The sequence below is a fragment of the Stegodyphus dumicola genome, chromosome 6 (assembly GCF_044657685.1).
Source record: "Stegodyphus dumicola isolate Sdum_Otavi_A_Nest chromosome 6, ASM4465768v1".
Taxonomy (NCBI): Eukaryota; Metazoa; Arthropoda; class Arachnida; order Araneae; family Eresidae; genus Stegodyphus; species Stegodyphus dumicola.
The window spans coordinates 49,567,809-49,595,782 of NC_140773.1; the positions used below are offsets into that span (position 1 = coordinate 49,567,809).

Below are 27,974 nucleotides of genomic sequence, written 5' to 3' on the forward strand. Positions count from 1 at the left end.
TGATTGACCTCTTTGAAAGCTTACTTATTTCAACACTTTTCAATATAATCGTCGCCAAAGACTTCAAGACAATAGATCAACTGTTTAACGGTCTGAATGATCTTGTTCCTTGGAGCTCCAGATGTTAATATTTTATCTATTCACCGAATTTCGCATCAGGTGATTTTTTGCTTATTAGAAATTAGAACCAGTGTTGATATAACTGGCAGAACGACTACTTTTGCAACACTAGAGCCTTTTGCAACACTAGATAACTTTACGAAGTATATTACACAACTAAATTTTCAACTTTTAAAAAGTATCTAAATTAATTACTGTTGTAAAAATTAAAGGTACTTCTTTGTTATAGCGGCCCTCGAGATTGAAACGACAGTCAACCGAGATATCTCGCTAAAATTTGGCTGCGTGTTCTATCTCACCAAGTGATCGTATATTAATACCGTGTTACATTTTTGCTCTCGTCGCGTTGTACTTATATTATTCATTTTTGATGAGGTTTTCGAATTTAAAAATTTACTTATTGCTTCTGTTGTGTGTGTGAATATGACATTAACAATCTTTAACTTACTCAGTTATGATGTGAATGGCATTCCCCATCCCCCCCCCAAGAAAGAGGTCTTTTACCTGACAAACGAGTGTGCCAAAACGGCCACAGCATGAAACTTTATCTTAATGACGAAATCATTTGGAGTTGCAATGTTAAAAACTGCAAAAAGAAGAAAGGTCTCCATACTGGAAATAAGTTCAGCTATTCCAGAATATCGTTCGCCACTGCTTTACATTCATGTATTCTTCAGCAGAGGGCTCGACGTCCATGCAATTGTGTTAACAAACAGCTTAATATGTGTAAAAGTGCTGCAGTTGACTGGAACCATTACATGCGATAAAATAATAATAAAGATAAGGATTCTTAAAAATATTTAGGATACGACATGTGAGTATTATTGCTATTATTATACTCATTATTATCGTATATTATGTTTATTTTACATTCGCGCTTCGCGAGCATGGCGAAATTATAGCTGAAATCTTGGCCCAAATATAAAATCAGCAAATATGGTTGAAAGCCGCTACAACAAAGAAGTACCAAAATAAATCCCAACGTGATGTCTTCACGTATTTTGAAGAAAAGAACTTATATGCAGTGAAAATTTTTCAAAATGTTATACCTACCTGCATTATTCAAAATCTTAAATACTGAATATTATTCAGTCTCAGACAAAGTTCATAACACATGAACGAAGCATAAGAAACTAAATGATAAACGATGAAATGTCAAACAAAGGAATGGTAACAAACCATGGAATGATGGCTATTACTGAGTTAACTATGAAAACAGCGATCATCTAAAATAGCAGGTTAAAAAGGTTTCCACGCAGGTTAAAAAGGTGTTCCAAACTTTTTTTATATTTAGTAACCCATCAGACCAAAATAATCGTTAAAATACGAGAGACCTTGCAAAATGAAATGGCACTGCTCTGAATATGAACGCAAACTGTTGGCAACGCTCCAGTGCTTGTCTTGCTAACAACTCGTGATACCAGGCGATGAGAAATAAATGGAGGGCGGACAGAAACTAATCTATTATCCTAGAAGTTACAATTGCTTTAACAGGTTTCTGCCGTTTCACTGATAACAATATTTGATTCTCGTGCTTGTATTTTTCATCTAATCCATTTATCGCCGAAGACGGTTGGCATTCCAGACCAACAATTAAGCAAGCCTTTTGTCGTTTTGTAAATCAAAAATGGCTTCTTTACCCCTTTGTCTTTTTTTAACCACACAGAAATCTTAAAAATAATACCGAACTCTAGAATATTCAGCTTCCAACCTTAACCCTTGGTTAAGGTTGGAAGCTGAATAACCAAGCTACCAAGCTTGGTTAAGCTTGGTAATCTTCATTTGGGGACTTTCCGCATGCGAACAATTTGTGAAATCATGTTTGTTACAGTTGATACACAACAACACGACAGTTTAATTTCATTCTGTTAATTTTAGTGTATTGTACCCCCCCCCCAGGTATAAGTGCAATTTATTTAGTACGTCAGAGATTTCTTTCTTATTAAAAAAAGCAAAGGAAATGTTTCTTATACTAACTGAATATTAAGAATCAATACCGTATATACAGTGTTCGACGGCATATGTTTAAAGACGAATGACCAGATTTTGTTCTTATATTTCTGCAACCACGCACCGTCCGTACAGTTTGAACGGTTCTGACCTTCTGAGTATCGAATAGCTATCAATTTTTAAATAACGTATCGCCTCAACTTAGATAAAAGGCCGAAAGCCTTAGCACTAATCGCTTAACTAAAAGATCTTGAACATAATATCGAATAAGGTTTCTTTCTGTCGCATTTTAAAGAATGTGCTTGTAACGTAATTAACTGCCAACTTGGATGAGTTGAATAACAACATCACAACTGCAATAATCTCTGTAGAAGAAGATACTTTCAAACGCGTTTGGCATGAATTCAACAACTGTCTCGAGTGCTGCCCCTGAAGCAGGCGGAGGACAGACAGATCATTTCTAATGAGTGAAACTTAAGAACTTTCTTAATAATTTGCATTTAAACACCCTGTGATATTCTGCAACGCGGCAGAAAATTATTTTGGAGCTGCTATGTTTCCCAAATAAGGATCTGTAGAAGAAATACGTAATTGTCAGCAATAATGGTTTGGTTTGGTTTATTAGATTACGGCAAAGCACTTGAGGGCTATCTGCCTTAAGGGAGGGATGCCTTCGTGGAGGACTTTTTAAGGGAAACTGGCTCGTATACACGTTACACATGGGGAAAACCACGAAAACACCCATGCAGCCAGCCCGTTCGCGGGATTCGAACCTCGGACCGAACTACCAAAGTTCAGCGACGTTACCGCTAGGCTGCTGGTGGGCCTCAGCAATAATTAAATCTGGCTTTAGGGGGGGTTATTCTAGTGTTTTCTTGTTCCATTAATCCTAAAAATCAGTTCGGCACCTAGTTTTACTTTTTACACATGAATAATAATTACTTAAAAATTACTGCAGCAAAATATATAAATGTGTATTAAAATCATATAACAGTTTAAAAAAGAAAGAAGCCGGAAACGGAAGAATAAGGTGCAATTTTCTGAGGTCGAGGAAATAATTTTACTCATATAAATAAATATACGTGTTTGTGAAGCATCGATGATTCACACGGCTTTAAACAATACAAAACCTGTTCAAACGATACAAAAAATAAAAACACAATACAAAAACTGTGAATCATATTGGATGCACACGGCTCCAAAAAGTACAAGCGCTGTAAATCATCGGTGAAGCACATGCCATTCAAGGTGTTAATAAGTTAACATGAAAGCCTTAAATTATTAGCTAACTTTTTCTATCACTCGTTATAAATTCCAAAAAGAGATTTTCATATAGCAATTTTCTATTAAAAAATTAAAATCTAAATATTGTACTGTTCGGAATAATAAGATAATGAATGCTTCACTCGCCGTATAATTTTATAAAATTACGACTCGCCTAATGAAAATTCGCCTAACTTGAGGGAGGGGAGAACATCTTTGTTAAAGCTGTCACCGCGGTTTGTCGCCAAAGTTAGCAAACTGTGTAAAAAGGAAATTTCAAATGTCGGCAGGTCGCTAATATTCATTTATATTTTTGAAATATATCTTAGTAGGAACCAAAACCATATGAAGTTTTTTAAAAAAAAATGTAATAAAATACAGTCTGACCACGTTAAGCTGATCTCCGCGATGCTTCTGCACATGGGCGACGAAATCTATTTGCAGAAAAGAATAATTTTCGCAGATACGTCGGTTTATTTCACGTTTTAGTAAAACCTAGCTTCTGTCTCTCTTTTTAAAATATTACTTTTAACCTAAGTAACCAAAAACGTATAAAAAAAACCTTTCAGAACGCTTTTATAGTAAATAATAAAGAAACTTTAGTGTCTGCATGAGACAGGATATCTTAAAGAGATTCTTTCCTAAAACGGGAATATATTTCCTTGTCACGCTTCCAACAAGAGTTCCACCATTAGCGGGTTAACTGTAAAATATATTTTCTTAGTTTTACTTCGAAGTATGATACTTATCTAATTACTTTCTTATTATTTGGCAAACGTCTTTTAGCATATCGGCATCATATATACCAGGCTATCTTATATGCATCAATCTTCCTTAAAAAAAAGTGTGCTGGTACGATAATTTTTGTATACAAAACAGGACAAATATTAACTTTCTACTGTTTATTAATATTACGAAAGTATAAAAGTATTTACTAATTGCATTATTCATTCGCTTTAGCCATTGAAAAAGCAAAATAAAAAAAAATCAACCGCTTAAATAGGCAGAAAGCTTATAAAAACGTAAGTAAGCAAACTTACATCATTTTAATCGCTCAATTACATGTTTTAGACTCTAAATCAATTTTAATTTTGGTGCAAAAATCATGAGGCATTGGCAGATACTTCGGTGTTTTTCTGGTATTCAGCATGATGATTCGTTCCTGCTCTTGTCGGCATCCTCAGATAATCCGGACTGGGCCTGACACATGTTGAAGTCTGAAGATGAGAGTTCTCCATACGAGGTTCAGAGGATAGGCTATTTATATACGGCTAGGCGGTGCAAAACTAAGGAAAGGGATGCCTTCATGCAAGGGTCTTTTAAAATGGCTTCCTATTCGCATTACATATGACGAAAACCACGAGAATTTCCATGCAACCAACTCGCTCGCTGGAATTTGAATTCGGTCTACTGAAGCAGTGTTCAGTAGTTTTACCGCCGCAACTAAAAGTTAGGCATATATTTTAGTTGACAAAGGACACGAAGGCTATTTGCCTAAGGGAGGTATAACTTCCTGGAGCATTTTTGAGGTAAGCTGGCTGTTACACATTGTGCAAAGCACGAAAACGCCCATGCGGTCAGCCCATTCACCTGAAATCGAATTTAGGTTGAAATACCAGCATTCAGCAAGTTACCGTTCGAATGGGCTAGGCATATCGTTTGATTAAGAATATTGTAATAAACGCTCAAAGTGTTAATAAAAAAACCTTGATTCAATGTCCAAATTCAAACTCCATGAGAAATTTATGGAACTATGTTTCAAAAGAACTAAGAAAGAAAAATCTATTCATTTCAATAAAAGTACACTTAAGTACATTTAAAAAGCGGAGGAAGATTATGATCCACATTTTTCGCAAAAAAAAACTAGTTTCATCATTATCTCATCAACCGAAAAACATCTTAAAAATAAAAATGGCAAGACTAGGAAGAAAATAAATTTGTCTAAAATTCGGGAGTACGGAAGAAAGGCTGCAAATTTTTTAACTCCGAATTTGTCATGATATTAATTTAATTTTAATTATATTTAATTTTTCAAATTTTGCGATTCGAATAAGTTAGGTTCGCATCGGTCAAAAACTTAACGTTTCAACTTCTAAAATACAAATATACAAATTTCTGAATGAGTGTATATTACGCCTTTTTACAAATGGATCAATACAGTTTTATCTTTCACCTTTATATACAATTATTTCAAAATTACGTTTAGTTTCATTTGGCGATAAATAACGACATTTGGTGACTGAAACTGGAGAGCGAACAGAATTAATTTGTTAACAATTGTTAACTGCATAAAGCTATAGAAACTGACAAGTCTATCCTTTCTGGTAATTCGCGTCTTCACGAAAATATTCATGTTTCACCATCTGGGAACCAGGCGAATCTTTAAACAGGATGATGAAATGCGTGATGACTGGTAGCCTCATGCAAGTACCATATGAAAAAAATAATTGACCTAAAACTGCGAACATCATTTGTCAACAACCCTCCCATGACCCTACAGGCACACTTGCTGATATCCTAAATTAACAGCTGTTTTTGTTTAAATATTTAAAAGAAGAAAGAAGAGTTAATTGCAGCATAAGATCCACAAGCAACGTTTTTCGAAAACGAGCCCAGCTTATTACTAAAGTTCTGCAACACTTGATGACGTTTCAGTTTCACAAGAGATTTTTCTTCTCTTTTCTCATAACTTATAGTGTAATGGTTTCCAATTTCTTGAGACATCAAGGTTAAAAATTGTTATATTCGAAATTAGCATCACTTTTTAAAATGGTTATCAACTGCTTAAAATGTGCGTTTCTAAGAGGTTTCAGGATGCATCTAAGCTAACTTCAATAAGTTCATCTGTTTAGGTTGATCCTTAGAATTACTAATGATAATTATTCCAAGGATCAATGTATTTCAAATGATAATTAACATCAGTATGAAAGGCATTTGAAAATATTCCAATGTTAAATAAGCATATATTTAATCTGATGCAAAAAATTAATGCAATTAATGTTTTCAAAATAGATTACAAAGAATGCCTTTACCAAACTAGTTATGCCAATTTAAGTCCTCCAAGAACTGGATTCCCCCCCCCTTTTTTCCAACAAAATTGACAACAAAATTAAAATTCCCAGTTTGTAAGATAACTCAGATGAAGGAACAAAATCGATTCCATCCTGGTTCAGAGAATTAAAAAGTAAATTTTAAATAAAATTACAGTAATGCGAGGAGAAATCCTTGAAAACAGAAAACATACTTATAGTTCTGTGCAAACTTTTTACAACAAACACGTATTTTGAGAATTTGAACTCATAACAAGTATCGTTATTTCAAAATCATAACTAGGATTATATTTTTTAATCACTTCCATAAGGAAGTCAAAAATATTTTACAGATTTAAGATTTACGTTATTAGTAAAGTGGTTCATATGTCGATTTCATAGAAGATCCTTTGCATTTTTGAAGTACTCGTTGTTTCAGCGCTGCAAAGTATATGACCATCTGTTAAAGTTGAGATATTTCCGAGGATGACTTCTAAAAGAATTTAAAACACATTCGCTTCTATTTCTGATATTTTTTAAGATAAGGTTAGGGTTTCACATACAAAACGGTCTGACAAATATCAGCGTAAAACTCTGAAAGCATTCTACTTCTAAATTGCACATTTTGAAACGAAAATAAATAAACAACATATTTTCGTTTAGAAAACGTAAGTAAAAAACAATCTTAGCATATTTCTTAAATGCTAAGGCTCTAGATATAAAGTCAGGTCTGAAAGATAGTTTAATGAACAATGCCTTTCATTCAAGACAATATAGCATTTCAAGTAAAAAAAAAAAAAAAAAGTAAATATAAAAGGTAACTCTTGAAAAACGGAATTTCAAACATATATGTACTAGTATTTGCGATTCACGAAAAGAAAGAAAATTATTTTTATATACGAAAAACGTAAAGTTACAAAATATTTTCAATAACCTTAATACTTATTTCGGTTAATTTATAAAAGTCTAACGTGCCGCTCCGAAAAGCACCGATGTAGAGGTAATCAATTCAGATGGCTAAGAAACAACTGCTTAAAACGGAACACTCAATGAACCTAATCAACAACTGCTGTAAAAGGAGTTCCTTATAAACAATTCCGAAATCAATTAAGCTTCTACCAGATTAAAGCAGGCCTTAAGGATTAGTTTAGACTTTCATGATCAGCAGGGTGTCTAAACCGAACCGCACACCGTAGACAGTTGCGATCTGCCCACAGGCAACCAAACTACATGCAACCATCCATATGCGTTAATTCCACGGCAATCTGGAATGAATATATTCACAAACTCTATGGAATCCATTACACAGATCTTCGCTCAAGGTTTATTCCCTCATCAGGAAAGCAAGCTCTACGGGAGGTTCATTATTCGCATGGTTTTCGGAATCTTGATGAGCTTTCGGTGGGGAATTTGTGTGAGCCCAACATGAATTTACGAAATGGCGTGATCAGGTTTCGTTTGTGCTGGGCGGAGCGCACGTACTTGATATAAATCACCAGTGGTACTCCCGAATCCATATTCAAGAGATTTGCGTTGGTAATTGGGATTCTTGATAAACGACGCTAGCTTCCAAGAACCTTTATCATCAACGGGTAAAGATAAGCAAGAAATCTAGAAGCGAATGTGTCAAATTCATTAAATATGCTCCTGACTAAAGGTAAACTAAGTTATTTGGCTTAGATATCATTCCGTACAACGAATCATTTCAATGTATTTCGACGACACATAAACTAGGGAATCAAAGTACCTGATTATTTTTAAACTCGGCAATTAACCACAAAAGTAACGGATTTCATTAAACAAAATAAAGGGAGGGGAACAAAATTCCGTGATTAATGAAATATTTTTCACATTAAAAATATGTATCGAACTGCTATAGGTCAGGACCCGAAATTCTTTTACATTTGTTGAAGAAAATTCACAATTATTTCTTAGCGTGCAATGGAGGAATTGCTGGCATCAAAATACTGTTATACACTCAAATATTTTTCGATTTTACATTCAATAACGAGATACGTATCCTATGTATGGCCTAGGAGGTAAAGCATTTCAATTGATACATTAATGAATAAGATTTTTATTTTATTACTATTTATTTTATTTTGAAAGGAAACGGGTGAAACTAATCAAGAAATGATACTAAGCGATAAAACATCGATTTGAAGCAAATCCGATTTTAAGATTGCACAGAAAGATAAACATCTTAAAAAAAATAAAAATCATAAAATAAGGCTATTTTATGAAATAAAATTAAGGTACTGTTCTGTTATCGCAACCGGAATCAGAAATGTATCAATATATGTGAATATGCACATATACATTCGTGCTTACATATACACACAGATTTCTGAATCCGGTCTTGATAACCAGTATCAAAATTAATCTATATTAAACAAACACGCATTACTTATGTATAACGAGGTAATAATTAGCAAACTTCAGAGACAGTCCCCTCCCTCACACTTCAAAACATAAAAATGATGTATTTTCGGTACACCTTCTTCAGATATTACAAATCTGACATAGTATAATCTGAAAAGTTTGCTGCCAGGGTGCCAATCATATGACAGAAAAGAAAGTGGCACGTGAACGCCCATATTAAAAAATTAACACTCGTTCCTATGTTTCTCAAGTGGTCAGGATCACGTGAGCGAAAAGAATTTAGTGAAAAGAAAAGATTTAAAACTCTTCCAACAAAGGTACGCGAGTACGAATTTATTACCGAATTCCGAAATTTTGATTATCATATAATAGCTATTACTTTAGCATTGATATTCTAAAATATTAACTCGAAAGGTATTAATGTTTAGGGCAGAAAAGAAATTATTAAGGAATTATAAAGAAAACATTTGAAATGTTTACACATTTAATTTGACTAATTGTTTTCAAAATAAATTACTTAAAAAGTTTTTTTAAAATGCTGTCGCATAGCAATTATACACAATCCCCCTTGTGACAAGCGACAGGTTAGCATGTTTGTTTTGTTTAACTGAACACGATACAGTATACAAGAACCAGCTGCCTACGGAAAAGGGCGCATTCGAAGTGGAAGAGAAAGTGGATCATATTTTCATCACATGCGAGAAAAAACCAGGAAAACACTCATGCAGTCGGCTACTTATCAGGATTCGCGCCTATATCGAACTAATCGTACCCAACAGATTTATCCACTTTGCCCCTAGTGAGCTTACAGGGCGAGTTCATCTATTATTTTTATGATTATTGACAACAGAACTATCTGAAAAAGTCTAAAGGGGAGGGGGAACACATAAGCATCAGTCAACTTAACCTTTCCTTAAAAAAACAATAAACCGAATGATCATGGCTAATAATTAAAAAGGTTTTGACAAATTGTAAGTGGCAAGGCCGCCATATTCACATCTTCATTAGTGACATTTAAAACCAATAAGGCGGTTTACTGTTGTTAATAAGACGAAAACCACAACGTAGGTGAATCCATTTTAAAATTTAGGTTCAAATACAGTGAGGACAGGGAAAATTAGGCTAATATTTTCTAAATTCTTAGACAATGGCGTTAAAAAAGTTAGCGGGAAGAGTACGAAAGAAAATACGATACGTCTTATTGTAATTCGAATATAAAAAAGAGCAAGTGCAATAATGTTGAAATTTCGACTGAGTGGATGCGATTTGCTACTATCACTCCACTTTGTGGGATGGCTGATAAAAATATTGCACTAAAACAAAGGTCACAGTCATTAAGTTCCATTAACAGTAAAACCTTTTGGGAGCAGCACTTATATCTATCCCACTCAAGGAATCACGTGATATAACTTGAAGAAACTTACCTGAATCAGCCGATGAGTTAAAGTAATTAGGTACCAATGAAACAAAGCAATTAGGTGCCACATACAGCTCTGTTTTTAGCCTTTGAATATTAAGACGCTAATTTCAGAACGTCGATTAAATAATGTATACGAATGCATAATACATATGCAATGCTTAAATTGCGCCGGAGCCGGTACTTTTCAATTTTTAAGATAAATTACAATTCTAGTCGGAGCGCACCGGAGCCCTAAATAAGATGAGCTCCGGTACTTCTTTTTATAAAACTGAGCCACAATTTCAGGTAAAAAAAAATTAGAACTCCTAACGTTTTAGTTTAACAATAAGCAGACTTTGCAATACTCTATTTCCCTAGAAATACGAATTCATGAGAACATGAGAAGTTGAAGTAAAGTCCCCTCATTCACATGCGGAAACCTTTCCCTTTAAGAAGGGCAATAAATTTTGGGGAGTTTGTTTAGGAACGCGTAAATTTCTCGCCATGCCATCGTATCTAGTGTATTGTTATCAACAGTTAATTTTCTTCACAGGAAAGAAAACTTATGTTCTTAAATGTGCATTTACAGCGAGTACAATAAGAGTGAAATACTGAGATAAATTGCTCAAGCACGTTCTCTAACATCGTTTTCCCACACTATCCATTAACGTAACCAAATACCGGGGGGGGAGTGTAACCAGCAACTTTACATTCATCCTTAGGAATCAGATTCAGGACTCCTTTTACCTCTGACACACATTCGCTTGATGGTTATAATTATATCAGCAGAGAGCCGCGTTCAAAGAGAAAGTTCTCTCTCATCAAAATTCCCATCATTTTATGTTTCCACCCACTGATTCCTTTCACGCCCTCATTCTGTTTCGCCCTGTTTTTATCATTATCTGAATTTTCATCAGCTATACTTTAAGTATATTTAATTTTTATGATGATAAAAGAACATTTCCCCCTCCAATCAGAGCTAAATTTGGGCCGGCTCCGGTCTTCTTAGTTTTTGTAATAAATCATAATTCTAGCCGCAGGGCACCGGAGCCCTAAATAAGAAGGCTGCAGCACTTCTTTTATGTAACTGAATAACCGATTTCAATAGAAATTTTATGTTGAAAATTTTATTTTTAGCAATAAAATTATATTAAAAATCGCTTATTAAATTTTATCTCTTTACATATAATTTAATTTTGATTATTTAATTACTTTAATTATTTCAATAAATATAATAATTATTGATTAAATAACAACTTATTAAAACTTATTAAATAACAACTTAACTAAATAGCTAATTATTAATTTGATAATAATTAACCATTTAATTTTAAAATTTTTAGGGAAGAATAACTAATTTTAAGGGGTAGGCAACAAAACTAGTTAAAATAAAATGACAGACTCCTCATTTCTAAGTATCGTTTCCCACCTGAATAAATCACATCTATAACCGGAGGAATTCTCTGAACAGTTAGAAGGACACAATACACTTAGGAACTGAACTATGTAACCTGTAAAGCAGAAGAGGAATTGAATGGTGGTGTGGCTAGAGCGGACGTTGTCAGAGCGGACAGTGGTTACAGCGGACACGTGAGGGGAGCTGGGTGGGCAGAGCGGACATTCTTGCACCTGTTGTGTTATTTCCCCAATCAGTCAAATGTGATCTATTGTGAAGTTTCGAGCTTTGCACCTGCTGTAGAGATAAGCCGATACTTTTGAGAGAGAAGGCCTTTCTCATTTTCTCAGTAGATGTTCGATCCTGAAGTGTGTATGTCGTTTTATATCGTCGAAAAAATCTGTGATGAACCCGTAGCCATTTCAACAAAATTACTCTCTACAAAAAAAAAAAGGAAAAGAATGTTTAGTTGTAGATGATTACCCACACCGTTTACACCGAAAAAATAAATTAGGAATAAGTTGGGTATGTGTAAAAGAAAAGACACATCATTGTAAAGGAAATGTGAAGACAAATTTTCAGTACGAAGTACTGAAGAAAACTGAACATTCCTGCCCGCCCAACGTTGCTGAGATCGAAGTTAAAAGGAAGTTAGAGACTTGCAGAAAAAGAGTCCGAGAAGAAACATCAGTTCCCGTTCCCCAGATATTTCAAGAAGAACTTTCAGAATTATATCAAAAAGGTTATGATTTCGTTGCTAAAATACCGACATACTCCAATGCCAAAACTGCTTTATGTAAGGAGAGGAGAAAGGCTTTGGGAGCTACTGAAAATCCCCAAAATGCCAATGACATTCAGTTTGCAAACGATACACTTTTGCTTTCTAATGGAGAAAACTTTCTTCGCTTAAACTTTCAAAATGACCAAGGTAACAGAATTTTAGTATTTGGAGGAGAAGAATCTCTGTACCTTTTGGAAAATGGAAAGACTTTTTTCTTAGATGGAACATTTAAAAGTTGTCCGAAACAATTTGCTCAAATATATACAATACACGTCGATTTAAGGAGTACAGCAACTGAGACCAACGTTTACCCAGCGCTTTTTGCATTTCTGCCTGATAAGAGACAAGCAACTTGCATTGCAATGCTTCAGGAAGTGAAACGTTGGTGCCCTAAGTGGAAGCCGGACATTATAAAATTGGATTTTGAAGCCGCAGCCATCAATAGTTGTATGTTAGAATTTCCCAGTTCGACTATTTCCGGTTGTAACTTTCATTTTAATCAATGTTTGTGGCGTAAGATACAAGAAGTGGGTCTAGTAAATGAATATAAAGAGAACGAAGATATAAGAAATGTTTGTAGAATGATTTCTGCATTAGCTTACTTGCCAATGGAACACATAGATGATGCTTGGAGCATTGTATGGGAAAAAGCTTTTAGCATTGACAAACTTACCACATTCATTGATTATTTTGTCGAGCAGTGGATGGACAATCCAAATATGCTCATTAAAGTATGGAACGTATATGGACAGCGTCATAGGACAAATAATTCTGTTGAAGAGTGGAATTCCAAATTAAATGCAATCACTGGCAGAAACCAGCCTAATGTCCACTTATTAGTCAAAATACTAAAAGAAGAAACACAAAAAGTGCCTTTTAATTTGAAATCCAGAGAATTAGGCGACCCTGGAATAAAAAGGAAAAAAGCATACGTAAAATTGGATGAAAGAATTGAAAACATCCTTAAGGAATTCGAAACATCAAGCAATTTAGAAAAATGTCTGAAATCTTTAAGTTTTGTAACTAGGTTGGACTAAATCCAATGGTAAATGATATTTATGCCTTTATAATAAAGGTTAATTAGTATTTATTTACTTGTATTTATTTTTCTGTCATTTACTTGTATCTGTTTTATATATTTTACTTTTAGTATTTATTTTTACTTACATTAATGAAACTAATTAATTTTATGGCAGTTGCATCTGTTCTAATATTTATTTGACTCTAAAATACAGTTTTCCGCAAAATCCCTGGAGTTCGTTCATACCCTTCATTCTATTGTTACTTACTATTAATTTTTAAATATTTCTCTGACAGTTTTTATTTTTATTACGTTTTGCTATGTTTAAAATGCATTTGAACTATCATATCTTAACAATTTAATATAAATAATTAAATTTGATTGGTAAAAATGTATTTATCTTTGTAATTCGATAATCGAGTGCAAAAACAGAAAACTTCGGTGAAAAAAACGTTATCCCACGTGAAAGAGATTTGCCACTTAAAATACTGTTTTAAACTATATTTGTGATTTTTAAAAGTATTTATTTACTTATTTATCTGCACCCTTTATCTGTTCCATGATGGGGAAAAAAATGTGTCCGATCTGACCACGATGAGTTTCGCAGTGTCCGCTGTAACCACTGTCCGCTCTGGCCACGTAACCAATTGAATACCCAGCGTTTGCATGGTTTCACTATAGTCCCCATTCAGCACACGCAGGCTGCATGCATTTACGCAGACAACAAGAGGAAGACAAAAGGAATCCATGAAAGGAAACTATGCCTGCGGGATTCCATCCTTAAAAGCGTATTCAAATGCCTGGACAGCACCTTTTGTGGAAGATGAACAGGATGAAAGACTTCTGGGAAAGAATTCATAGCGGGAGGGTCTTCCTCTATATGAACATTAAGTATCCTGAAGATCCCTGCAGTAATCATTTCGACAGCAAAAAAAAAGGTTTCTATTTATTGAAAAAAAAAATGGTTTCCTAAAATCTTCCTAAATAAAAGCATACAAACATGCTGATATCTTAAGTTTTCTGAGTATTCCACTTTGCAACCAGAACTCTCCAATGTTTATCAATTCACTTTTTCGATTTACTGCCTGCTTTATCATGCATACTTAAACGCAAGGTCTGTCCATTTTACAGTAGAATAATTTTGTATATAAATAGATTTACTTAATTTTTACTCCCATTTGGAAGTGATTGATCATTGGAGCGTTACTAGATCAAGACACATTTACAAACTTAGGCTGAAGATATAAATAATAATAATAAAAAAATGGTTACTCATTCTCAGCTGACGCGGTTTTTCCCCCTTTCAATTACTCAGTGATTGGGAAGGGATAGAGTTAGTACTGCATTCCGATGCTTTTCGATTTTCGTCATTAGTTTGATCTCAACACTGCTAAACATAGCAAGAAATGTTTGTGGTTAGAAAATCGCGGATTGTGGTTAAAAAGACGTGTTTCTAGGTTGCTGAAAGGCTACATAATATTTTAATGAAAAAAGGCTTTTGTTTATAAGCTGTAAGACAGATGACACCATATTGTTGTTAGACATATAACATTACCATCAAGAAGTCAAATTTCAAACAGTGAAAAATATATACAATGGACAGTTTATTCTCTCATGTCATGATAAAAAATCTCTTCAATAAGATAAAAAGAACTATCAAAACCTGAATCTGCAAGAAACAGGACAGAAGTAGTCGACATCACAATTTAACAGATACTTACGTATTATCCCATCCGACCGGCCAAGTGGCGCGATTTTACGTCAACTATGGATGGTCGTGTCCTTTACAGTTCCACAGTAACGATTGGCGACAGAAATTTCCACGAAGAGCAGATGGGATAACACGTACGCTTTAACGTTACTATAACGTAAACTATAATGATTTACATTCTTCTTGACCTTGCTAATATCTGTATAATTAATCATTGGTATGTTCTTTTTTTAAACATTTCGCTGCACTACTTATAAAGTGTCAACAATATCCTAGAGCAAATTAAGAAATTCTGTGACCACGGTTCAAAACCCTCTAGCCAAGAACTCTGTTTCTATAAGAGAAAACTAAGATTATGACGACTTACAGAATGATATGAAAGCCCCCTAAAATTGGTGCCCTACGCCAAGGCTTTTTTGCGGCACTTGAAGCTTTAATAATCCCCACCAACACCACCATTTAAAACTCAAATTGCGTTTCCATTAAATTTCTCTAAAAAATTTGGTTCACATTCATTTATGATTTATGGTTTTACCATACGAGTATTTTTTTTTTTTTTTTTTTTTTTTTTTCTGTTAAAGCAAATTGAAGGAAAGCGTGCTGTCTGTTAGCTTCTTATCTCATGTTATGTATATCTAAACCGGGGAAAAATTTACTCGAGAATTCCATAGTTCCTGAGAGGAATACAATCAGCCTGACGTGCTTCCTGCTGTAGCGTTAAAATTAATTAAAATTAATCTAAATATACATGTATTTTTACAGTTTTGGATACAGAGGAGGGAGAATGATCTAGCAATGGTACAAGAGGTGCATGAAGGAAGGGAGGGAAAAAAAAAAAAAAAAAAAAAGATCTAAACAAAGACAATTTTTAATTCTAGTTTATAAAATTCCCCAAACACGAAATGACTCAGAAATATTTAAAATTTCCGTTTAAACTGGTTTTCAATTTCTGCTTTCATTTACTGCACCTTTTTACGCAATAAAGATCTAAGATATGCGATCTAAGAATACAATTTCACGCTTCACATAACGATCCTTCAAATTATCAATACTGCATGAATACTGTGACTAAGAACTATGAATGAACCATGAAGAAGCTACTTCAAACGACGCTTCGCATAATATGAGGGAAGACATTCTGACCATTCTTGACAAAAAACATCAAGAACGTAGAATGTATTGCACTCAAACGTTAAACAACACACAATAAGTAACAAAGGAATAGTAAAATGAACAAAAGTTTTATCTCTTATTGTACAAATGGATTTCTCAATCGGTGAGCTCATAGAAAAAGATTTAGCAATGAATTCAAGGGCCAAAGCGAATAAAAGTGTTTTGATACGTCGAAATAAGACAGAATGAACAATCTACTATTCAAAAAAGGCATGGACTCTCTTTTTATTTCAAAAAGGTCCAAAAAATGACAAAAGGGGATAGGTTCAAAAAGAGGGGACCAGAGGGTTCAAACTCGCGGTCCCTGGAAGCAATTTTATGCGGTTCGCGAAAATATTTTAAGCACGTATTTGTTGCAAATACGATGCTTATAAGTTTTAGGGACATGAAGATATTGCCTCAGCTTATGTGCGAAATTGCAACTGAAGGTAAAAAGATCAAATGAATAAATGGCGGGAGCTTGAATTTATCAAATTTTTCACTTAAGTACAGCTTTAGTCTGGTGAGACGCGCTTCATTATTCTGAAATTTTGGCTTTTCTGGTCACCGTCAAAAGCAATTTATTTAGTGGTTAATTCACCGTATTGGATAAATATATATAATATAAATATAAGTCTAAAATTTAATAGTTAGCGTTTACATTATAAAATACAACCAATAGAGGTTTTTTGCAAATACAGCCTCTAGACTTCAGACAGAAAATAAATTTGAATTTTTTTTGTTATTATTTATGCATACTTTGATAAATACTTAGTGAGTGAAAATTAATTTTCTTTTGTTAAAAATTATTTTCTATTTTGTTAAAACGAGTGTCTGGAACATTAGCTGCTTCCAGATGGAACATACGGAGTATCTGACTACGTGCCTACAGTTTACGTGGATTTGACATTGAGACCACTGCCCTACACGATAATATCATGCAATTTACTTATTCTACGGTCCGACACCCGAGAAAATAACGTAAGCAGAAAAATCAAATCTCAAGACGACAAGCTCATGTAGCAATTTTAGGGTTATGTTCGGTTTGTAAAAATTCAGCGTATCTCACAGTTAAACAAATGGTTGCGAAAGTAAATTGACCACTACGAGGAATGAAACAAACGAATGTGTTAAAACAAGATTGCATTTGTGCTGAAACTTTTTTTTAAGTCCCCAAAGCGGTAATCAAGGTATAACGCAAAATTACTCCAGCTTACTACCTATCGCAACCGCACGCATATCATTCAGAAGTTTACAGAGACCAAGGTTATTTTTCTAGGTAAAGTGAGCCAAGATAACATTTACACAACTATAGTAGACAAATTAAAAAAAAAAAAAAAAATTAGGCATACACAAACTGTGTTGCCAGTAATTTTTCAACTAAAGCAGCAAAAGTCGTCAAAGATCACGTGATTTTTATGACATCATAGATATGCATGCTCACATGACCTCTGACGTCATCACAAATATACCGACTTTTGGTTCCGTAAGTTACACACTGTTCTTGGGCGTTCTAATTACGTATCATAGCTTTAACGAAAATTTTAAAACTTTATTGCTTATTTACAATCGTTTAAATATCCACTTCTTCTTTAATTAATTCACATTTAATTTATGTTCTATTTTAAAATTAATTTGTGCATATCCATTCTTAAGAGATTCCTCACGTTTAAATTGTTACCGCTTTTGTACCAAATTTGAGTTGGTGGTTTTTTTTCCCTCTTAATTGTGAACATTTTAATTGAGAAATCTTTTCCAGTGAGTTTTCCGTTCTGCCTAGCGGGCTTACTTCAGATTCTGATTACTTAAGTAAGCCTTGTTCTTTCACTGTTAAATTTATTTCTGTTATTATTAAGAAAAATGCCGTTGCTTTGATTTTAAAGTCATTTCCGTTGCTTAGTTGTTCGCAATATTATTATAATCAGGAGCAGGAATTTTATTTCTTTCTCTGCTTGGGTACCCAAAATATGGCGCCCAAGCTGAAAGTTCTTTTGTTCGATTTATCGAATATGCGGGGTGAACTGAAAAACAAAGTGCACGGGAGACGAGGGAGGAAGATGAGAGTTCCCGAAGCAGTGTTTTTTCTTTCCCAATTTTTCCCCCTTCTCGTTATGCTGACGCAGGCTGCGCAGCCTTGAAAAGAAAAGCTCACATGTAAACCAGATTGCCAGGTGCCAAATTCTACTTAAGCCTAAATAAACTTTTTTTAAATATAAATTATTTTTAATTGATGCATTATTTAACATGTAAGCATTTTACGATATATTAAAAAATCTTTGAAGTCGCAAAAAGTAGCATAAGGAAATGATGGAGGTCGCAAAAATTTCGCAAATACTAAAATTTTAGTAGTACAAGTTTGTCAAAAGTCGCACATTTGCGAAAAATCGCGCGATCTGCCAACACTGAATACAATCAACTGACTGTAATCCAATACTGCAGAGCTTGCTTGATGAAATAACGGCAGCGGAAGCTTTCATTTACGCATAATCGGAGACGTCTGAACAGCTGTGCCAGGTGTTACATATTTATTAGATGCCCAACAGATATATATACAGTTTATAAATCTTCAACCAGTCAAAACTCCCTTACCATCACCTCCATTTTCTCCCCCCTCCTGCGGAAGAATAATCATTATACTGGATGCGATGAGACAAAGAAATTAATATTTCCAAATAGCAATTTCCAGGTAACTGGCATTTCAGCACTGATAAATTTTATTTAGCGACTGAGTAAATATATAGATGTATATAACAGGGAACGATGGCATGCAATTATGGCTATAGTCTGATAATTTTAAAAAAATTCACAAAGAGAATGGTTTATCTGAATTAATATAGATTAAAGTCTTGGTAAAGTACTGACATGAGGCGCTTATAAACTATCTATAGTCATCTCTCCAATAACTGTTATATTATTAGTAGTAAAGACAAGATACAAACTGTCTAGTAAAAATACAAAAAATTAAATGAGCGCAATATCAACAGTGACAGGCAATCCTTTTTATTTTCAACAGCACGTAATTTAAATTACATGTAATCTTAAATATATACAAGCATTATTATTAAATAATAAGAAATTCATATGTATGTTTGTTTATATTTCTCGGATTGGAACCCAGAACCACCGAATTTTGAATACACATAGTCCGAACACGTCTAACTCGAAGCCACAGTTTTGATTTCGTGTTTATTTGATAGCCACAGTTTTGATAGTATGTGCGAATTTGTGGAATTTTTCATTAATTTCAGTAATTTAAGAAAAACAATGCTTTAAGTAAAAAACTGGCAATTCTTTAAGATACTTGTATTTAAAATTTAAATAACATTCTCGGCGATTTAAAAAAATATGCTGCCACCGCCTCAAATAAATTTTTATCTTCCATGCGCCAGTGTTTTTTTTTTTATCTTCCAGACAACAAACTATACAATTTAAAAGCAACAAACGCAGTTATTTATGGCAATTTTAATTATTTGCTGAACAACGTAAAATAACATTAGCCAACCTCATTATGCAACTTTTGTATGACTACTTTATGACGTTGTCCGGGTAGGCGGTTCATAGAATTAAAAAAATTAATTTGACCGAAATTTTCATGCCAGTACTGTTTTTTAAAGTCAGTTATAACTTGGTTTCTTTTCTAATAATGACAAGTGAAATTCAGTTTTTTTCGTTCTTTCATTATTTATAGTTTATTCTTTTTGGTTATGAATACTAATCAAATTTGCATAACCAAATGAGTTTATTCTTCAGTTTTTAAGTGTTTGAAAATAAAGATAAATTGTTGACAGTATTTTAAAATATAAATTATTTATCATCCCTATCACTCAATCTTTTTCCTTACCTTCGAATTAACCATGCTCGTCGTTGCCGGGACTGGCCCCGTTAATAGGAACTTGACCGCTTGTGCAATTTACATGGCTTTTTTAACTCTTACATTCAAAAACCTTCAGTCCATGTCGATGTAAAGTAGTATAACATCAGTGAAACTGATTGAACAATTTACAATTTGGTGCAGACTATACCATTCAAAAGCCATCATCTTGTATCGTGTTTTCTGTGCATCGATTAGGGATGCAGGTACTTATGTACTAACACAACCACCTTAGTAAAAATCCAGACTGACTCAAACTAACACAGTACGAGACATAATACTTCTTCGTACTTAACAACGTCGCAATTTTCGTAAACGATCCTTCTGTTGTTGTTCCAAGAATTAGTTTTTACAGACAAATCTCATCATTTTTTGCTTAAACTCAATTTTAAGTTATGAGCTTTTGATATTTGCTCTGACCAAGAAAGTGCTGTAAAACTGCAGAAAGACTATTTTGCTGTGAAAACTCTAAAACAACTGTTTGCATCTATTCTTATTTTCACTCAAATAAAAGAGAAAAAAAGTAACTTGTAAGTAGGTTTTTTTTAAACTAATTTTCCGAATGAACACCTAATTAAAATGTAAAATACGGTTGATATAATATGTATGTAGCAATTATCAGTCATCGTTCTTTTTCTTCTATAAATTATCGCCAACCTTATGCCAAGGCGGTTGCGCTAATACCGAGATGCCGTTAGTAGCTGCAAATACATGGGTATGAAATTCTTCAAAAAAGTAAACACAATTCCATTTATTTTTTACCGGATATTAATGTAAATTAAACTCAACACGGCAGATGTAACACTATAATACGAAGAATGAAATATAACGAATTAACAATGGTAAATGGCCCGAAAGAACCATTTATTGATAACGTTATCGCTCTTCAGGCGTGTAGGGCATTCGTTCTCTGCGTATTTACAACTTTCTGTTTTATCAATTTCGCTGAAAATAAATTGGTAAATGGTAAAATTGACAATCTGTAAAATCTTATCCATATAACGCACAAAATAAATATGTAATTTAATGACATCAAAAATTGACATCACTGACTGCTGACGATACATTCTACTAAACATCTTAACGGATCTTCTCATGTGATTAAATTCAGCGAATTCCGGTTAATCAATCAAAAATTTGATCACAACAAGGGAAACGCTTTGCATTATTACATATTTCATGCATTTTACAGGTGCTATAAATATTTTCATAGTCCGTGCAGCCTTTTCTGCTGCGTTTACGGCGACGCTAATCAAGATAGTATTTTAAAGAAAAAACATGCGATGTTTATCTACTATTTTTCATTTGCGTAAATAAATCACCCACCTTATAATAACCTCTACTTTTTAATTATGCACAGCCATCCAATATGAATCGATTATATAATCATTAAAAAAGATCCATTTACGCTTTTAAAATGCGGAGTTCAAATAGTTTTAGTTCAGAAATATTCGACATTTTCGACTCAGGTTTAATTTATGAAACTTAAATAATGTCGCACAAGAACATTATTTTATATATGTCAATAAATAATGGACTATAAAAATTTCTTGAACATCCGTAACGAATTTAACGGCGAGTATTCGGGATACATACAGCAGCTTGAAATCTTAATATGCGACATCGAATTCTCATAACACAAAAGCCGTTTAAGATTCTTTAATTGCAAAACTTACATCCTATCATCATCGATTCTATGCTAGAATCATACGATAAACTCTTAGTGATTTATTTGTTAAATAATCAATCAAAATCTATCAAAACTATGCAGCTTTTTTTGCAAAGGTCGGAAACGAAAGATAGGTCGAAACTCAGCACATGCAACGTTTCAATAACTATCTCCTTTCTACTAAATATACATTTCAAGTTAAAAATTAGATATATTTGAACAAACGCAATACACTAGAATACAAATAGCACATTAATCAAAATGACTTGGAAGCACAACACCGTAACTTAACATACCTTTTCGTTCTTCCGTAAAAACTACGTTTTTAATGATTTTAAATGAGGCCATTAAAAAAAGAACTTTAAGGAATTTTATAGGCATGAGTATTAATGCCAGTAAACTTCGATTAATTTATTTGTATAAAACTTAACTTTAATGATCATGTGTTTTACGGAGATTTTCGGCAACTATATAGGCAGATGATAAACACAAATGATATGAAAAGAAAATGAAATATATTTGTCTATTTGGGAAGAATATTCACTACTTGCATATCAAATGAGATTTCATTTTTCATTACTAGTGATGTATAACAAAAGAGTCACTAAACGTTCTTCCAATAATTACCTAAGAACATCAGAATAACTTATGCAAAATCTATTTATTAAGACGTTATAAATTTTACACCAAATAAATCTGCCCAAGGTTAGTGTCTTTAAATAATCGTTCCACGGAATAATTATTCAGCACTCATTTGAAATACATATTTAACATTAAGAACAATAACCGTCGCTACGACTGGTAAAATACAGTAATTTCCTCAAGCAACCATTTAAGAGGAAAAAATACAGTAGTTAATTAAGAAGTTTCAAAACACTTTAATAGCCAATACTGTATTCTGATAAATTTTGGTACAGATTAATATACCTTACATCCTTCTTCCCGTTTAAAAAGACATTTTAAAAGCGTAAATCGAAATTTTCATGAACTGTATGAACATAATGAATAAGTGAAATTCAAATTGTGACAACAAACTACTACAGCTCATCTAATTTATATTATAGTTACTGCTAACTTTGTTAATGATCTTTCATACGAAGGTGAAAGTATCTCATGAAGAGCGTTACAACCTTAATATTTTTACAGTTCAAGCATGCGAACAATACGAAATACAATAATCTAATTTATTATCTTTTAGGTGAGAATATATAACTTTGCGATGGTAAATGAGTACTTTTAATTATGATCCGAAAAACTTCGATACCTCGCAATTTGAAGTTCACCGATATAAAACCCGAGTTATCGATTATATGCATTTTCTGAATTTTTGGAAAACCACTAAACCATCAGAAATCCTATTATTCAACATTTTGTCAAAAATTATTATTATCAAATCAAAAATATATGCGGTAAGACAAAATTTTATACCATCTAAACGGAAAACAACTTTAGATTACGAACACTTCGCAAAGTAAGTCTTTTCATTATGACACAAACTAATTGCTTGAAATAGCTACAGTAGTCATACATTAGGAGGTATTAGTTATTACTGTTAAGATATAAATTGTACCCATTTATATTTTTGACGTGATATACAAAAACACCGGGAGTTAAATCTTTGCATGAAGTTTTAACGCTGGTCTTCGAAAATTGCATTTTTTTAACAAAAATTCCTCGAAACACATCATGCAGAATCTCTACATTACAAAAACATTCCTTAATAATCACAATTCATAAATCGAAAATGTAATTTACTAATAAAGCACTAAGAAATACGGATGCTTTCGGAAAGATATACGAGCAACTCGTTTTGGACAAATACGAATAATAGACATGCAATGACATCGATGTCCATTTTGGAAGAAGGATATAAATTAGAAAAAGGTGAGGAGAATTAAAAAAAAAGTAGAAGTTTTTATTCTACGGGTAAATATCTAAAAATTTGAAATTACAAATAAACCAGCAAACAACGAGCAGAATCTAAGTATTAAAATTTTTAACGCCAACACGTAAATTTTTGCTAAAAATAATTAACACAAAAAAACAAACAAAAGACAATAGCTGTACATATACATACCGTGGTAAACGACGAGCAATTTCAGCCGGGCGTATTGAGTCGCTGGTTCCACATACGTAGTGGCCACATCGAGAGCCCCTTTTCGCTTAACTCTGGTTTGGAGCACCGTAGCGTGCGGTAAAAAACGGAGGGTGCGGCGCCAAAATGACACTGGAACTGCACATAAATATTATATGCACTTCTGAATTTTCTCTTTTAAGCTAGGTGTAAAAAAATTGCCGAAACTTAAAAATCTTCATCTTGATTCACTTCAAATGGATACATATCCTTCAATGGAACGCTAATTATTCACATTAAGGAATTTGTACGGATAATCCACATAGAGCTTGCAGAAAAATTCGAAAAATAACTTTCACGTTGAGTTTTTAACCAGGATGGTAAAAATCGTGCTATCGAACAGAAATGACATGGTAATGTGTGTAGTAAAACCTTGGCTTAAATTATCCATGGGGGGAAAAAAAAGGTGAGCTACTTATTTCTGAGGTAGAAGTGTTGCAATTAATAAATGCAAAGGACTAGTTAAAAATCCCAAGCTTCACTATACATTCATTGGAGTGTAGAGATCCTCTTGGTTTGTAAACCCACAGGCCAAAATCCAAGAACATTCCGATGGAAATTAATCCACTAATACACACCAAACAATCCAGTGATGAGAATTACAAATTTAAAAAATTTTTCCTTTGTTTTGAAACACAAGAAAAAAACTTCCTTCGGCGGCACCTATTTCAGTTCCTTTGTGAACACTGGAAACACCGAACTCCACTGCTACCAGCACCGGAGAAAGACGAGCTAGTATTAGGGTTGCCATTCGAAACCAATCTGATCGTAACGAGAGGAAACTTTTGTCGCCAAAATAGCCAACTTCAGTACTTTTAACTCGCCAAATCTTTGCTTGACGCAGTTTTATGATTGATTATAACTGAAAATCGACTATTTGGATCGACATATTTAATTGACATATTCGATAAAATACACAGTTTATACTTTGTTGACTTATGTACAGCTCTTGCTGGTTAAGCTATAATTTCGCTATGTTGTAAATAAGCAGATAAAAAAATATCTCGATATCTTTATTTATTTTTATAAATGAATGAAAAATTTCTCCAGCCTATTTATTGACAAAAATTTCGGAATAAAATAGACTAGTCTTTTTAACATAATATGCTGCTTAGTTTACATTATTAACGACTATTAAGCTAAACAAAGAAACTAAATATAGTAAAAGAGGCATATTTACATTATTTTAAAACGTTTCAATAATAGATTTTACAATTGTTTCTATAATAATTCTATAAGTTTAGAGTTTAGATTAGTAATTAGTGTATTTATTTCATAAGTTCAATTACTTCAGTCAAAAGTGTGGTATAGTAGATAAGATATAAAAGTGTTAACTTAGCAAAGAAAGGAATAAAAAAATAAATAAATAAATAAATTAGTTCTTCAAATTCTGAGTAGAAGTTTCATTACAATTTATCGATTGCATTTTATTACAGCATAATACCGTATTATATAAATAATAGATTCCTTTCTACTACCGTTAAATTATCCTTCACTATATGTTACCTAATTGAAGCAGTATTTTACACTACCTATTATAGTTTTCTTCACGCAACATATCCTTTAGGTTCTTGGAATTAGGAGCAATATGTATCCTTTGTTGTTTCGCGCTAGGGTGTGTCAGAGGCGGGGCTAAATATAATTGACAGTTGAGTGATCTATCATGGGCAGTTGTAAGGAATTCTCTAATTGGTCCATTTATGTACAGAATGACCATGGGTTGACAGTAATTAACCAATAGCGTCAATCGAGAAAAGCTTTCTTCTCCATTCGCTTCCACAAAACAGCACTGGAAACTTAGAAAATAGCAATCTTGAAAAACACCACTGAAATTTGTCACTAAAAATGTTAAAGCCAATCATATGCTAATTCAAATATTTAGGAGATAAAGCTTTAAATGGGTTAAGCCAGGGGTTCCCAACCGGTGGTACGCATAGAAAAGTATTAACTATTAAATTCAAAAATCTCGTGAAGAAAAAGAAAAATTGATAGAAATCTCCTGTGATCAAACTCGAACTGAAGATTTCAAAAATACACTTGTTAACTTTTGTATGAACCGAAAAATAACTTTAAAGGCATTTCAAATAAAGCTATTAAATTTTTATTGCCTTTTTGCACAACCTATTTGTTTGAACAAGCATTTTCTTCCATGTTATATTTAAAAATAAAATACAGAACAAAATTAAAAGTGGCTCTTAATTTGCGGTTAAAACTAAAGTGAAATAAGACTAGACACAAAGAAATTTGTGTCTCTTAAACAGGCCCAAATTTCGCACTAAATTTTAGAATTAAAGTATTATAACTTAAATTTTGATAATAAAAATGGTAACACATTTTTAACCTAAAATATTTTTTATGTATTTTATGTATGCATATTTAATACAAATAGCCAGTAGGTTGTGCAAATGGCAAAATATATTTATTTTTAATATTTCTATTGAGAAACTGAAAAATAATCATTGTAAAATGTAGCGTTTTTCGGTTTTTATTCAAATGGTACGCGTTAGTCGAAAAGTTGAGAACCACTGCATTAAGCGTCAACACAACAAATACGTTTTTTTCATTCGGCACGTTTGGCAAAAGGGACGCTCATAAAGCTTCTTTGATTGTGGCTTTAATTTCTTTTTACTATACAATTGTAAGCATTTCTTGGTCTGTAGACAGAATGCAAATCTAGTCAAATTCATTAATCACGTTTTTAGTTCTAAATTACATGCACTTTCCGCTAATACTAAAATCCGTTTCTTTTTACTTTGTTTTTTTATATAATAATAAGAATTGTTAAGAACAATTATTCAAATTTAAGAGTAATTATTAATGATTTTAATGTCAGTAGACGTTTTTATAGAAGCAGTATCGTAAGTTTCACTCTTTGTTTTTAATTCAATAGATAGCGCTAGAGTTGTTGCTTCCTTTACTTTTATTTCTGCTGTATAAATAACTATTTTGCAACAAAATGGTATGGAATATCGTTGATTTCAGAATATCCCTCTATTTTTGCTTTTGTATCTTAGTATGGTACATTATTCTACCACAGCATTTATCATGAAATTGAACTGGCAAATGAATGGCCATTCTGGGAATAATTTGCCATCCCAAAGCCTTTAAAAGCAGCTGATCTGCAATTACCAGTTTTCAGAGCTGTTTTCATTAGATGGGAGATAATAACTTTAATTCATCTTACATCATGTCGCTAAAAGATTAAAAAACAATCTTAATAATTTACAGCTTTATTTTATTGCTTAATGCAATTTGTAATTAACTTCTGCTTAATACAATTCGTAATGTATCTCATTCACTCATATAATTTATAATGAATCTAAGATAATTCCTATACGCTTTTAGACCTTTATTTTAAATGACAAAAAAGTGTTTCCAAATTCATTTGTTCCATTAACATCTGACACGATATTTTAAATTTAGTAAATGTGGTAAATGAAATAATGCAAAATTCTAGATGTGATTTACAAATTGTGACTGACAATTTACAAAATCTTATATCAGAATTAAATAATCGTAGATCAGATGAAGCGTATGAACATGCAATTACCATCGCAAGTATCATTTGCTGATGGTTTGGGGGTTGATACTGATTTTCCACTAAGTCGAAAGTTTAAAAAGAAACTATTTCAAGATGAACAAACCGACGAACCAATCAACAATCCAGGACAAAAATTTAAGGTTGAATTTTACAATATAATATTACACACTGCTATTTCTTCAATTACTGAAAGATTCAGTCAATTAAAAGAATATTACAATTACTTCACTATATAGCTAATTTAAAAAACTGAAGTGACAATGAAATTTTAAAACATTGTAAAGAATTAGAACAAAAATTAACGGATACTAAAATGTTAATGAAAAGGACATTGATGGATTAAATAATAAAATCTTTGCGACGTTTTACCAAAGAGGATATGTCACCTATTGATGTTTTAAATTATATTTATGAAAACAATACATTTCCGAATATTGCAATAGCTTTATGGAACCTTGCCAGTTTCGCTGGCTACTGGAGAATGAAGTTTTTAAAACTTAAAATTATAAAAAAACTATATGCCATCTACCATGGCGCAGGAGAGATTATCGGACT

General features: G+C 32.9%; 1 protein-coding gene across 3 annotated transcripts in view; it reads right to left on the reverse strand.

The window, feature by feature from the left end:
* The window catches only part of LOC118183998 (uncharacterized), a 153,447-nt gene extending 128,847 nt beyond the window's left edge, over nucleotides 1-24,600 (reverse strand). For all 3 annotated transcript variants that reach the window (XR_004757341.2, XM_035353634.2, XM_035353644.2), the window contains exon 1: nucleotides 23,822-24,600. The gene's annotated coding sequence lies outside the window, so the exon portion shown is untranslated. The remainder of the gene's footprint in view (nucleotides 1-23,821) is intronic.
* Nucleotides 24,601-27,974: the final 3,374 nt, after the last annotated feature.